We start from the raw sequence: 15,627 nt of genomic DNA, 5'->3' as shown, positions 1-15,627 counted from the left end.
AACAACAGACCTACTTTACATGACCAAAAAAAAAAGAGAGAAATCTCTGATGAAAACAGCAGCACAAGAGAATCATCTGAGATTCCTGCGGTGCTGTGATGAAATTAGAAATGAAGGATGTCAATCGATGGAAAATAAAGTCATTGGTTTATGTTAGTTAAAGGGCACCTATTATGCAAACATCACATCAATAAGGGGTTTAAACAGTGTGTGAATATCTCCAGCCTCTAATGGGAAACATGAATTAACTGTATGTTTTATGATCAGACTTGATGGAAACAGTCTGCAGAAACACTTTGATTGACATTCTCCCTTTGCACGCGTCATTAGACGGAGAAAGCCCCGCCCACTACACACCATCTCTCCCTCATTAGCATATAGAACGTTAGGGTGCTTTCACACCTACACTTTTGTTTCGGAACGTATCTCGTTTGCCCAGTTAGCGCGGTTCGATTGGCATATGTGAACAGGGCAATCGCGCTCTGTTCCGCGCCAAAGTAATCGCTCCGAGATCGCTTGAATGAGGTGGTCTCGGCTCGATTGAAACGAACCCTGGAGCGGTTCGATTGTAGTGAGAAAGCGATCCGATCCGAGCGCGGTTATATCACTGTGTTTTATGGATATGTAATAGGCATATACGGCTATATGAAGAGAGAATTATGATTGGGGCGGGAAGTTTCGCGAGTCTCCGGATGCCCGCAAACGAGTGATGATCTCCCGGTAATCTCGCGTCTCCCTACAGGTCCTCAAATAGGCATAGTCTCGCACCCTTCTCACCCCTCCCCTCCGCATCTCTCCTCAGACACATCGCGCGCACACCCTGTCAATCACCACCAAACCACCACCTCTCCTGACAGCTTAGCGTGACGCTGCAAAATAAACCCTGACACTCTGACCAATGTGAGGAGAGTTTACTCGCACGTGACTTGTTTTAGCTCTTTTGGTCCGATTAGAAACTTTGCCGTGTGAAAGCGAACCGCTCCAAGAGCAAAGAGCAACAATGTAACAATTGTAATCTCTGTTTCGGAACAACTGAATCGATTCACAGGTGTGAAAGCAGCCTTAGTCTTGTTTTTGAATCTGCCACTATGCTGACACACAGGAGTCTGTAGCTCCGCCCTCTCTTGAAAAGAGCACAATCTCATTTGAATTTAAAGCGACAGTCACCAAAACACCACAATTAGCATCAAAGCAGGGTCAGTTTCAGAGAGTTATAAGACATTATCTGCGTGTTATTTTGTGCTGAAAAGTCACTACACACTTTAAAGAGAGTTATTTTAATTAATAATAAAAATTCCTTACATTTATATAGCGCAAAATAGATCCCATTTTGTGTATTTGTTGACATGAACCAAGAATGGACAACACTTGTCCAACATTTATTAGTCATAGTTCACTAATGCATTATTTAAAATACTAATGCATGCTTGTTGACATTAGTTTATGCACCGTGAGTTAACATTAACTACTAATGAACAACTGTCTTTAATTAAGTAAGGTTAAGAAAGATCATATATACTGTAATAAATGTATTGTGCATTGTTTGTTCATGCTAGTCAATGCATTAACTAACTTTGAGGAATACACCCTTATTGTAGAAGTGTTACCAAGTAATCTGTCATTCACTAACCCTGTAATTGGGTTCAAACCCATATCATGTTATTTATAAGCAATAAATAATATTCTGGGGTGTGTGATGTATTTCCATCACCCTGTGTTAATGCACATTTTGAAGTTTTGCATGAGAAATGAGTGATGGAAATGGTCAATGGTCAAAGTAAGGGTTTTTTGTGCTTAGATAATATGAGAAATAGAGAAATAATTAGAGATGGAAGTGCATTTACAGAGTAAACACTGATCTAGCAAACATTACACTCAGGTAACCCGGTTGTGCTTGCATTGTTTACTGTTATTTGCTAAGTTACTAATACTACTTCTAGCCACTCTAACAACGCACCTTTGCATTTGTTTATTTTTTATTTTGTTGTTTATCGAAAGCAGGATTGGCTGAGTTTATTAGCTTAACAGTTCATTAATTTATTACTAATAATTAATTAATTAACTACTTAACTTAATTAATACTAAGAATGGAAACCCGGTTATAGCCACAGAAATTATTGCAACAATTGTTATTATTGCATTTTAAGATAATTCTACGCCACAAATTATATAATGATTATTTAAAATCTGTAATTTTATGTGTAAAAGGTAAACATCCTAATAGAAAATTTGACAGTGGTGATGTAGAATTTAAATATTAATGTAAATTGGACTGATAATGTTATTAATGAATGTGTAATATTATTAATAGGATTTAGATTTTCCAATTTGTACCATATTTTTTGCTTAATAATGTACATCTATAATATACAGTTGAAGTCAGATTTATTCGCCCCTCTTTGATTTTTTTTCTTTTTTAAATATTTCTCAAATGATGTTGAACAGAGCTATGAAATTTTCACAGTATGTGTGATAATATTTTTTCTTCTGGAGAAAGTCTTATTTGTTTTATTTCGGCTAGAATAAAAGCAGTTTTTAATTTTTTATACGGCATTTTAAGGTCAATATTATTCGCTCCTTTAAGCTATTTTTTATGATTGTCTCCAGAACAAACCATCATTTATACAATAACTTGCCTAATTACCCTAACCTGCCTAGTTCACCTAATTACCCTTTAAATGTCACTTTAAGCTGTATAGAAGTGTCTTGAAGAATATCTAGTCTAATATTATTCACTGTCATCATGACAAAGATAAAATAAATCAGTTATTAGAGATGAATCATTAAAACTATTATGATTATTAATTTTAAAATTACCTATTTTATTGCCTAAGAAATATACTTATTTCCTCAACTCTTGCATCTGAACTCTTCATTTATTTATATTTTCAGAAGTGACCTGACATTGGTGTAGCTAAAAGTTATTTTTAAGACCTGATCGTCAACATTCACAAGCCTTTGCACGAGTCTTTGAGTAGAAATACAGTGTTTTATTAGTGTGTCTGTCACAAAAAGCATCTCACGACTTCACAAGACGTCTAGTGCATAAATTAGGAGACTTTCATTGTGCTTTAAGAGTGCTTTATCATCCTCTTGTGAGACTGACTAGCTTCCTCTGTTCTGATGACGGCTCTATTAATAGTCGTGTGTTATTAATGGAGAACTGTGGGGTACAGGAAGCCACACCTGACTGATGTGCACTTCAGATATAATACAGTTATATTAACAGATTACAGAAGCTCACGCAGAGGTGAAGCTCACACAGATTTCAGAAACACGTCTGCACTTTCACACTTTGATAATATTTTAGGCTGTGGCGGTTATTTGATGTTTATTCTGATTAAAATTCAACATATTTTTATTTCTGTTATTCCAGGAACAGTTTTTTTTCTTCATTTCTGGTATTATTAAAAGCAAAACGCTCAGAAATCTGCTGACGCTGTGCTGTAATTAAATGAGAAAATGCTACTGCACAACAAACCTCGATGATATTTTGTGTTTGCTGTTGTTTTTTCCTTTCACACACACTCACACACACTTCTCCATGAGAAACCTCGCAACTCCCAAAGGACAAAAACGTCAACAAATTACTGCACAGGAAATGAGGTCATCAGACTACAATCTGAGCATGAACACAGGCGAGTGTAAGAGTGAGAGAGAGACATATGTGTGTGTGTATATGTGCTTGTGTGTGTGTGTGTGTGTGTTTGAGCAAGAGTTTGTGTTGTTTGGTGTGTGGTATGCGTGTAATAAAGAGTGTGTGTAGTTTATGTCTGCAACTGAGTGTTTGTGTGTGAGTGTGTATAATGTGTGTGTGTGTGTGTAATGTGTGTCTGAGTGTTTGTGTGTGAGAGAGTGTGTATGTAGTTTTTGTCTGTAAGTGAGTGTGTATATGTGTAGTATGCGTGTGTGTTTATGTATGTGCAAGAGTGTGTGTGTGTCTGAGAGTCTGAGAGTGCACGTGTGTGTGTGTGTGTGTGTGTGTGTGTGTGTGTGTGTGTGTGTGTGTGTGTGTGTGTGTGTGTGTGTGTGTGTGTGTGTGAGAGAGAGAGAGAGAGATCGTATGTGTATGCAAGTGTGTGGTATGCATGTAAAAAAGAGTGTGTAGTGTTGTGTCTGTAAGTGAGTGTGTATGTCAGTGTGTGTAATGTGTGTATAAGAAGTTGGCGGTTCATTCTGCTGTGGCGACCGCAGATTAATAAAGGGACTAAGCTGAAAAAAAAAGAATTAATGAATAGTGTGTGTAAGCATGAGTGTGTGTGTGTGTGTGTGTGTGTAGGGGGTGTATATGAGTGTAAGAGTGTGACTGCATGTGTGTGTGTGTGTGTGTGTGTGTGTGTGTGTGTTTGTTTACAGGCTGCAAGAACAGCAGATGTGTGTTTGGCCATCATAATCTTCTCCCACACAGAACAGCTCATAATAGAGTCACACTTTCAGCACACACACACCAGCATAACTGACTAACAGTGTGTGTGTGTGTGTGTGTGTGTGTGTGTGTGTGTGTGTGTGTGTGTGTGTGTGTTAGTCAAACAAACAGGAAAACCATTCATTCATTCATTCATTCATTCATTCTCCTTTGGCTCAGTCCCTTATTTATAAGAGGTCGCCACAGTGGAATGAACCGCCAACTATTCCAGCACATGTTGTACACAGCGGATGCCCTTCCAGCTGTAACTCAGTACTGAAGAACACCCATACACACACACACACACACACACACACACACAGTCCAGTGTTAGGACTTGTGGGGGAAAGCGGAGCACCCGGAGAAAACCCACGCCAACACGGAGAGAACATGCAAACTCCACACAGAAACACCAACCCAGCTAGGATGGAACCAGCGACCTTCTTGCTTTGAGGCCACAGTGCTAACTACTAACCCACCATGCCGCCCCCCTCTAACATCAGATAAATACAATAAACGGCCAGTAGTAAACACACTGAGCTAACACCACCATCAAACAGCACGGCAGGCTGAATTCAGTGTGTCAGTGAATATGAAACACACTTTGTCTCCTCAAGCAGACTTCATTAGGCACTAAAGCTCATTCAGGGCTTTGTCACAGTGAAACGCAGCTGATTTGAGGTCAGCGGGTCACCGGTGGGTCCTAACCATAGACTGTAAAAGATATTGACGTACTATCCGTCACGTCACCCATGGGTTTAGGAAGAACCCAAAAGAAGCTACCAGTAGGCGTGGCCAAGCGTTACCATTTTGTTTGTGCGTCATCGCACCAACCGGGCCATACTGAACACATGCTGGCATTTTGCTTAGACTGGCTTTCCTATGGGAGAAACGCTTAATACTTCATTACCTGCGACTCGTTTGTGTTCTGAAGGTTGTGTACTATATCAATAGTGTTTAGTCTTTTAAAAACACTGCTGTAACACATCGAGCCACTAAGCAGTGTTCTTTTGACGTTTTGGAGACAATCCAACACTAATATTGCTGAAGGGGCTAATAATATTGACCTTAAAATGGCTTTAAATCAATTTAAAACAAATAAGACTTTTCCAGAAGAACAAATATTATAGGAAATACTGTGAAAAATTCCTGAATCTGTTCAATATCATTTTGGGAAATATTGGAAAAAGAAAATTCCCAGGTGGTATAATAAATTTGACTTCAACAGTATAAAGAAAAACGTCACACTATACAATATATGTCAATTGTTGATGTTCTCAGGCCCCCAAAAATCATCATTATCATTTAAATGAAAAGTCAAAACATGTGAAATGTTGTTCAGATTTTAGTTGTGCATGCAGTGTAGTGGTGCATGCATGCATGTGTGGAATAATCAATCCTGTTAAAAGTCACATGCACCAATCAAATGCGCTCCAAAAAGTAAGTCCTGCCCACTTCATTATAAACAACTGTCAGGCAGCATTCAGCAGTCTGCAAACCACAGCTCCTGACTAAACTAAAGGCTATTTAAAAACAAGGACAGCCCAAGGAGCTCTAATATACCTGGAGCTTTCAGCAGCACTGCTACCACAGCCATTCATTTTTACACCAAGAGGCTTTGTTTATAAGTTATGAGTACACCTACACAAAATCTGCACGCAGTAAGTCCAATACCCTAGTATTCAGTTTTTAAATTTATTCATTTTCTTTTGGCTTAGTCCCTTATTTATCAGGGGGTTCCACAGCGGAATGAACCACCAGCTATTCCAGCATATGTTTACACAGCGATTGCCTTTCCAGCCACAACTCAGTACTAGGAAACACTCATACACACTCATACACACTCATTCATACACACACTCATACACTACAGCCAGTTTAGATAATCTAATTCTCCTATAGCGCATGTGTTTGGACTGTGGGGGAAACCGGAGCACCCGGAGGAAACCCACACCAACACGGGGAGAACATGCAAACTCCACACAGAAACACCAAATGACCCAGCCGGGACTCAAACCAGTGACCTTCTTGCTGTGAGGCCACTGTGCCATCTTACTTCTTATATCAATTTCAGTTATATCATTGACAAATATGCACATTTTTGTATAAGGGATTCATAAAAATACACAAATTGGTGCAAGGCACTCGAAAAATAGATGACAAATGCCAATTTTGACATGCCAATAAAGGTTTTTTAACTTTTTCACCTGTTTTGAGTGCCTTTTTTACAATACTAGTTTGTAAAGTAATATTTTCTGTCTTTTAGTAGATACAATAGAGGTAAATCTAATTGTATTTGCATTGTAAATCTTAAATACATGTTTTAAAAATAATAATAATAATAAATAGATATATATTTATATTATTCTTTACTAATTTTTTGTTTTTTGTTTTTAGCTACTATACTTCCAAATCATCCCACGTACATCTACAGTTTTTGTTTTTTACAAAATTCTGCACAGAAATAGCCAAAAAATATCCATAAATTCTGTCTGGCCTTAGTTATGAGCAGTGAAGCAAGCTGAAGGAAAATCACAAGACGAATCTGAATCTAAATCACTAAATATGTTCTTATTTTATTTTTTCTTTAAATATCTTTCTATAGGTGAATTAAATAAGCTAAATTAGCCGTGCAAGGGTGTATGGGTGTTTCCCAGTAATGGGTTGCGGCTGGAAAGACATAAACATATGCTGGATAAGTTGGCGGTTCATTCTGCAGTGGAGACCCCTGATTAATAAAGGGACTAAGCTGGAAAAAAAATGAAAGAATTAATAAAGGCTTCAACAGAGGCATGCATTATGATTGTTAGGATATTAGGAATATTAACGATTGTTAATATTACAACTACTATAACAAATAGTGCAATAGGTATTTAAGTATTAAGTTATTCCTTTCTGAGATTTTTTAATTGGGTTATATATTATATAACTATATTTTATTCATTCATTCATTTTCTTTTCAGCTTAGTCTCTTTATTAATCCGGGGTCCCCACAGCGGAATGAACCGCCAACTATTCCAGTATATGTTTTTACACAGCGGATGCCCACCAGCTGCAATCCATCACTGGGAAAAACTATATTGTTATATATTTCTGAAATTATAAAAGCTTACTTATGTTAGGATTTTATAGTGTTTGTGTAGTGATGTTTTTATGTTCTTGTTGGGTCTGATGCAACGTAATTTCATTCCGCTTTACAATTTATTGTGATTTTTTGAATGACAAAATAAACTGAAGCTGAACTGATAATCCTAATTCATGGAGAAAATGAGTGTAGTTTTTACTCTAGAGCTCCTTTCTCGCGGATTCACAAAGCATTTCAAGCCAAATCATGTGAGCTGTAGGTTATGGGTGAAGTGTCCAGGCATGCTGCGTTGTCCATCAATGGACAAAGATGCCATGGTTGGATGGATGTTTTGTTTTTTTAGCTTCCAGTTTTACACATTGAAATGCAGCCATTTACAATCATACAAAATTATTTACAACTATAACATTTGTGCATTTACTAAATATACAAATTAAAAGGATATGTCTATATATAAAAAACAAAGAAACACACAAAAAAATAATGCTCCTCCTGTTTTGATTAGTGACAGTCTATTCAAAAGTGACTTTTCCCATCTCATACTGAATACAAAGTACTACAAACATGTATTGAAGAATTTATCAATACGGAACTGCAAACTAGGAACTGCATTGTCCACAAAAGTTTTATTCATCCACTTCCACTTCCTCTATTAACTGATGAAAAGACTTCATATATTATCAAATACAGTTGAAGTATTATTCGCCCCCTTTGAATTTCTTTTTCTTTTTTAAATATTTCCCAAATTATGCTTAACAGAGCAAGGAAATTTTCACAGTATGTCTGATAATATTTTTTCTTCTGGAGTAAGTCTTATTAGTTTTAGTTCAGCTAGAATAAAAGCAGTTTTTAATTTTTTAAACACCATTTTAAGGTCAATATTATTCGCCCTTTTAAGATATTTTTTTTTTTTGATAGTCTAAAGAACAAACCATCATTATAGAATGTCTTGCCTAATTATCCTAACCTTTTTACCCTAATTAACCTAGTTAAGCCTTTACATGTAACTTTAAGCTGTATATAAGTGTCTTGAAAAACGTCAATAAATATTATTTACTGTCATCATGGCAAAGATAAAATAAATCAGTTATTAGAGATGAGTTATTATTATGTTTAGAAACGTGCTGAATAAATCTTCTCTCCGTTAAAAAAAAATTAGGGAAAAAATAAACAGAGGGGCTAATAATTCTGACTTCAACTGTAAGTGCTGATTAGCTACTGTAAAAAAATATGTGTAAATTAGCAGTTTTCAGTATTTTGTGATTCATGTTTTTATTTTCCCCTTTTTATTTCTGCTTTTGAGATGCATTATGGGATCTTGATCTGTCCTCCAACAACTTTTAACCTTGAAGTTTGTAAAAGTGACTGTTATGAACATTTATGACAGTTTGCAGTGCTGTATTCTCTGGGTTTGTGTTGTATAGTATGCCACAAAAACCTTAATAAACGGCCAGTACATATATTATCCAGACTTATTTCACAAAATACAGAAACCATTAATTAGCAGACATTTTTACAGTGATAACTAAGGGCCAGACAGAATCTGCGGACGTTTCTACAGAGAATTTTGGTAAAAATCTGCTGAATTATTTTGGGAGTATCATAACTAAAACCTAAATATGTGAAATAAAAATAATATCTTCTTAACTTGTATTTAATATTTAAAATGCAAATTCAATTAGATTCACTTCATTTGGTAAACAAAGCAAGTCTCTCAAATAATATCTCTACAAAAAGACAGAAAATATGACTACAAACTGCATTGTACACTGAAAAAAATGGTGTCCGCAAAATTGTTGCAAGCAATTTTTTTTAAAAATTTATTTGTGTTAAATTTAATCAAACAAATTAAATTTAGTATTGTTCAACTTAATTTGTCTGTTTAAATCCAACCCAAACAAATTGTTTACAACCACTTAACCAAAAACATATTTGAGTAAATTCAAGGAATCATCTTTGAATAATTTTTTTCAGTGTACATAAATCAGATGAACATTTTTAATATTAGTCGATAATATTATTGTAACTAATTTAAACACTGAATAAATCTAGATTTACACACATTTACTCAAGTAAATAAACAGAATTAATGATGGGCTAAACATCTGCAGAATTCACAGTGGGCCTAGTAATAAGTTATCCTTTATAAAGTAAGGCTTGACAACATCTATCATAGTATTTGGTGTTTGCATCTTTGTCCAAAGCATGGATGGATGGTTTATATAGTGTAGTGACCGCATCTACCAGCAGAGGCTAACCAGTCTGTATACTGACCAACCAGACCTTGAGCACTTAAAATAAACTTCCTGTTCCAGAAGAACATGTCAACATGGGAGGAAAACCGTGCGGCTTCAGCTATTTCATACAGGAGCTTCAGTCTCAGTCTGTGAGTCATATAAAGGGCCAGACAGAATCTGCTATTTCTGTGGAGAATTTTGTAAAAAATGTGTGGATTTATGCAGATTTTAAAAATATCATAACTAAAAACGTAATATATGAAACAAAAAGTTATATCTTTTTAACTCATTTAATTGCAACTCCATCTAGGTTTACTTATTTGGTAAACAAAGCAAGACTCTCATTTAATAGCTCTACTCAAAGACAGAAAATATTACTTTACAAACTGTATTGAAAATAAATCAAAATGTACACCTTCAAATTTGTCAATAATATTAGTGAAATTAATTTAAAAACTGAATAAATCTAAATTTACACACTTTTACACAAGTAAACAGACTAGTCATATATTATGTAGTAGTAATTTTTATATATTAGTATTATTACCTCATTAGCTATGGTAAACAGCTAGTTTAAACACAATACTACACAATTTTTTTTTTTTTTTTAGTTTTTGCTGCTTGTTCTTACTACTTATTTAAAAAGAGCCCATTCATTCACAGTTCTTGAGATTTTTTGTTGGGACAGCTTAATTGTTCCACTTAAATTTGTATAAACAATCTATGACAGCATAAATTATAACTTAATATTAATAGTTCACCCCAAAATGTACATTTATTCACTATCAAGTGGTTCCAAATCTTTGACTTTCTTTGATTCTGTTAAACACAAAAGTAGATATTTTGAAGAATGCTGGAAACCTGTAAGTGTTGACATCCATTGCAGGAAAAACAAACACAATGGAAGTCAATGCTAATTTCCAATGTCGCAACAGAAGAAAGAAACTCAAACTGCTTTGAGGGTGAGTAAACGATGACAGAAATGTTATGTTTGGGTGAGCTGTCTCTTTAAGTTGAGAAATCCGTGGAGTCATTTACAACATTAACAGTCGTTGGTCTGTGTAAATACAAGATATGAAAATACCATATACCTAGAGCTTAAAATGTTTTTATTATTGTGTTAATGACAAAATATTTTTATTATTCCGATTAAATAAGGAAAAATATTGACAATTATGAGCAAACTGCTTATGATGTAAACAATGACTGAATTGCTAACTAAAAAAGAAGGAAGTTTGTTGATTGTAAATATTGTTTTTTTCACAGAAAGAGACCTTTAAACCTCACGATAATCACTCAACTGATAAACCGCGTCCTGTTTATGCTGTATTACAGATTATTACTCGTCAGAATCACCTTCTAGTCCAGATAACCGACCAACTTCAGTCAAAGCAAACATTCGCGTTTCCAAAACAAACTGAGGAAAAACCTGCTTCAGTGTCAATAATAGATCATAACTTCCCTCATCTGAGTAAAACATGACCATAATAACACATATCGCTGTATATTCCGTGAGTCTGTCAGAGTAAATCGCCTGTACTCACCATACTGTAGTTCTCTCAGGGTTTGTTATTATTACTGGCCAGCTTTAATATCGCGGACTTTTCTGCGCTCCTCCAGCAGAGACTGAAGAAGTTCCTGATGCGCGTCTCCGAGCGCGTGCACATCACGCCCCTCCTCCATCCACTAACCCTCTACTGTCCGAGCCAGTAAAAACTATGAAGAAGGGCTGCTTCATGAATATTCATTAAATACATGTTGTTGAGCTCGTCACTGATTGGCTAAAGACATTACACTGGTGGACGGGGCTACTCATCGCTTGTGTTGTTTATTATTAACGAGGTTTGGTCACTGAACGGGAAAATTAATAATTAATAAATTAATGAATAAATAAATAAATAAAATGAATCAATAAATAAATAAATGAATAAATAAATAAATAAAATTAATAAATAAATGAATGAATAAATAAATAAAATTAAAGAATAAATAAATATAATGAATAAATAAATAAATAAAATTAAAGAATAAATAAATATATATAATGAATAAATAAATAAATAAAATTAAAGAGTAAATAAATATATATAATCAATAAATTAATAAAAATTAATGAATAAATACATAAAATGAATAAATTAATAAATAAATAAAATTAATGAATAAATAAATACATAAAATGAATAAATAAATTAAATTAATGGAAAACTAAATAACAAAATAATAAAATTTATGAATTAAAAATGAATGAATAAATAAAATAAATAAATAATAAAATAATAAATAAATAAATAAAATGAATGAATGAATAAATACATAAATAAACAAATAAATAAATAAATAAAATGAATGAATGAATAAATAAATAAAATAAATGAATGAATACAATGAATAAATAAATAAATAAACAATTATTGAATTAATTATAATGAATAAAATGGATCAATGAATAATAAAAAAATAATGAAATAAATAAATAAAATGAATGAATTATTGGATGAATAAATAAAATGAATGATTAAATAAATAAATGAATAAAACGAATAAATTAATAAAAAAATAAATGAATAAATAAATAAATAATTAAAATGAATAGTAAAATAAAATGAATGAATAAATAAATAAAATTATTTATTTAATTAATCAATTAATAAACAAAATGAATAAAATGAATGAATAAATAATTGTTTAATGAATTTTAGATATTTACAGTAGATTTAGAGGAGGATTCAAACAATTCAGATATTTACATACATTCCCACAAGTCTTTCCTTTTCAATGTAAATATATTTCCACGTTTCCCACGGTCATAGAAAACCTGGAAACCAGATTTACACATAAGCCTTTTAGCAGACTCTCTCTTAAACTCTGGAGCATGAATTAATTACTGCTGAATCATTCGTGTACGAACCAAGAGACCATTCAGAGACCTCAAACACTGATTCTCTTAAACCTGATCTCACACACAGGAAATGAGCGTCTGTGTTATTTATTACCTGAACTCCTCATGTGCTGCGAAACACTGGAAAAACCGGCTGAACACGAGCTCAGAGAGCTGGAGATTCCAGGAGCTTTTTCAGGCCGTCTGAGAAACTGGGTCTCCAATGCTTCTGTCTGAGCAGATCAGCTGAGGGGAGACTCTTCTAGAGCTGATGAACACAGACTAAATCCTGCACCGGGTAACAAACACTGGTTCTGTTTTAATGCAGAGATGTGAATTGAACTATGTGCAAAACTGTAAAAGCACTAGTGAATAAAGCAGGAGTTCAAGTCAATGAGAAACTAAAGAGAACAGAATCATCAGCTCCTGCTAAACATGCACAGATATCACTGAGAGAAGTGTTGTGTGCTGCACTGTTTGGATTCTCCACTGTGGTGTTTGTTCATCTCTAATAAACGAGCTGCGCCTCAGAAGACGAAGGTGAAGCGCAGCAATGCGGTGGCTTTTGGAGGCAGGAGATGGGAGCGCAGACAGATGCTCAAGACAGTTCTGAAGGGAATACTAATAGAGGAATAATACTGAAGCACTGTGATGACGGACTGACAGAGGGATGAGGCCTTTTACATTTAGCACAACAACATTTCACATCTGCAACAATGGAAAGCTGGAAACCTGTGCCATCAATGCTGTCACATTTAATGTTTAGTCTAATTCACATGCTGGACTTTATTCGACATATGTAAATGTGTTTCATTGAGGTTTGTGCACATGTTTGTTTGCCAGATAAAACGTTTATCCTACTCAGTGTGCAATTTCAAAACGTCCATGCACATCTTTGTGTTTACATGAAACATTTTTTATGCAGTAGTTTCCTCCGGGCACTCCACAGCTAAAACACATGCACTATAGGGAGAATTGATTAACTAAATTGCCATAGTGTATGAGTGGGGGTTTCCCAGTACTGGATTACAGCTGGAAGAGCATCCGCTGTGTTAAACATATGCTGGTTAAGTTGGCGGTTCATTCCGCTGTGGTGACCCCTGATGAATAAAGGAAGTACTCCGAAGGAAAATGAATGAATGAATGAATGAAATGCTTTGTTTCTGCAATGTCAACAGCATGAACTACTATGACAAAGATGACCTCAGGAACAGATTTTGGGCTTTATTCGGTGTTAAATGCTTCCAATGTGAGTTTGAACACCATTTTACGTGACATTTATTGTCATGCTACTGAAATCAGCTGCAGATAGTTCAATTTTGACAATAAAATAACCAGCAATGAAAGTCAGACGCTGTGACTCAGTGCAAACCAACACAGGGTTCAACACTAAGGATTTTTTCTACTGGCCCGATCGGACCAGTGGTTCCGATTTTTACTTGCCCTGGCAATATTTTCACTGGTCCTACCAAAAAAAAAAAGTTAATAGCTATTTCGTAGCCAGAAATTAAAAACAAAACGTGTCAAAATGTTTGTAATTCAAGAGTTTAAATATTTTAAAAGTGTTAATAAATGTATGAGCAAAATTCAAAGTGTTTTGCAAACAAAAGTAGCAAAATGTGCAGATATTTTTTTTGCAAAACATAAGATGGCTGATCTGCCAAATTGACGGCAAACTGTACAAAACATCACTAAATTTTTGGTCGTGGTGTACCTTGTAAATGTCTGCTTCCAAGACGTTAGAAACAAATGTTTTCCTTTAGCATCATCACTTGATGTTGCCGCCTTGTTGCTGTCTCTTCGCTGTACTGGTTGTTACGAAAAAAATAACGTGCTCACATCCAATCAGATAAGAGGAAATGAGCATTTCAAGGTAGCATTTGAAGGCTTAAACACAAACTGTTTCTTGATTCTGACTGTTTTTGCACGCAATTAACAAATAGTCACAGGCAAATTAAACTTAAGTGACAGGACATCAGTGGCCCGATCGGGCCAGTAACGATCCTGTCTACTGTCCCGAGCATCTCACACGCTGGCCCCTGGCCATCGGGCAGTCCTTATTGTTGAGCCCTGCAACAGCATCAGTCACTCGGTAGCCTGTTAACAATGTTAAAGTGCTTGTAGTAATTCGATGAAAAGCCTTTATCCTTTCATTGGAAGTGCAGTGGCTGCTTATTAAACATTTCTGTCGTTCTACACTTTTGGTGCAGACAGACAAATTGCTTGACGCATCAATCTTGTCACGTCTTGTGTTGTTAGCGCAGTTAAGTTGGTTTTGTTTTCGATATTCCTGACACATTCAGACGGTCCCTTACTAAGAGCTCTGCTCAGCGCGAGCTCTCCCGGCTGAACGCATATTGGGAGGGCTTAAACGGAGCAGTGCTCGTAATGTCGAGCGAAAAAAAAGAAAAAGACAGATGTGAAACATAACCAGCTTTGTGTTTTTGTAGGAAACACACTTTAGATCTTTTCAGGGTAAGAGGTTTTTGAGTTATTGCCGTCTATAACTGAATGTGTGTCAGGAATATCGAAAACAAAACCAAATTACCCGCGCTTGTGTAGCGATGACAGTGTTAAAGCTTCATAAAATGAATATAAAATCATTCATTAATTTTGATTTTCCTTCGGCTTAGTCTCTATTTCAGAGGTCACCACAGCGAAATGAACCGCCAACCATTCCAGCATATGTTTTACCAACGCAATCTCACGGCAATTCGTAACTTTTTGCTTTAGTGGCTAAAGCCGCCTTTCCAATGCACACGACATTTGGACACGACTGTCGGAATGCGCCCCCTTGTGGCAGCCGCACAGTATTTTCAGTGTTGTCGTGCACCACGGGGCAGAAGCTGATTCTCACGGTGTCCGAAATAAAGGAGGGCAAAAGCAATAGCCTTTATTCTCTGTGCGTTTACATGGTTTAATGAATAAATAAATACTAGAAACTCATAGACCGCTAAAATATTGGAGGGAATGTGGAGACAACATTAAAAATATATTTTTTTATTGCTTTCTTGCTTAC

At 35.3% G+C, this 15,627-nt stretch overlaps 1 protein-coding gene across 2 annotated transcripts in view; it reads right to left on the bottom strand.

Moving 5' to 3' along the window:
• Positions 1-11,355, bottom strand: part of lzts2b (leucine zipper, putative tumor suppressor 2b) — a 41,498-nt gene extending 30,143 nt beyond the window's left edge. For both annotated transcript variants that reach the window (XR_015504703.1, XM_087277073.1), the window contains exon 1: positions 11,272-11,355. The gene's annotated coding sequence lies outside the window, so the exon portion shown is untranslated. The remainder of the gene's footprint in view (positions 1-11,271) is intronic.
• Between the last annotated feature and the right edge of the window lie 4,272 nt (positions 11,356-15,627).

Source organism: Danio rerio, chromosome 12, assembly GCF_052040795.2.
Source record: "Danio rerio strain M-AB ecotype USA chromosome 12, GRCz13ab, whole genome shotgun sequence".
Lineage (NCBI taxonomy): Eukaryota > Metazoa > Chordata > Actinopteri > Cypriniformes > Danionidae > Danio > Danio rerio.
Note: the sequence above shows the minus strand (reverse complement) of the source record. Positions and strands in the feature narration are given on the sequence as shown.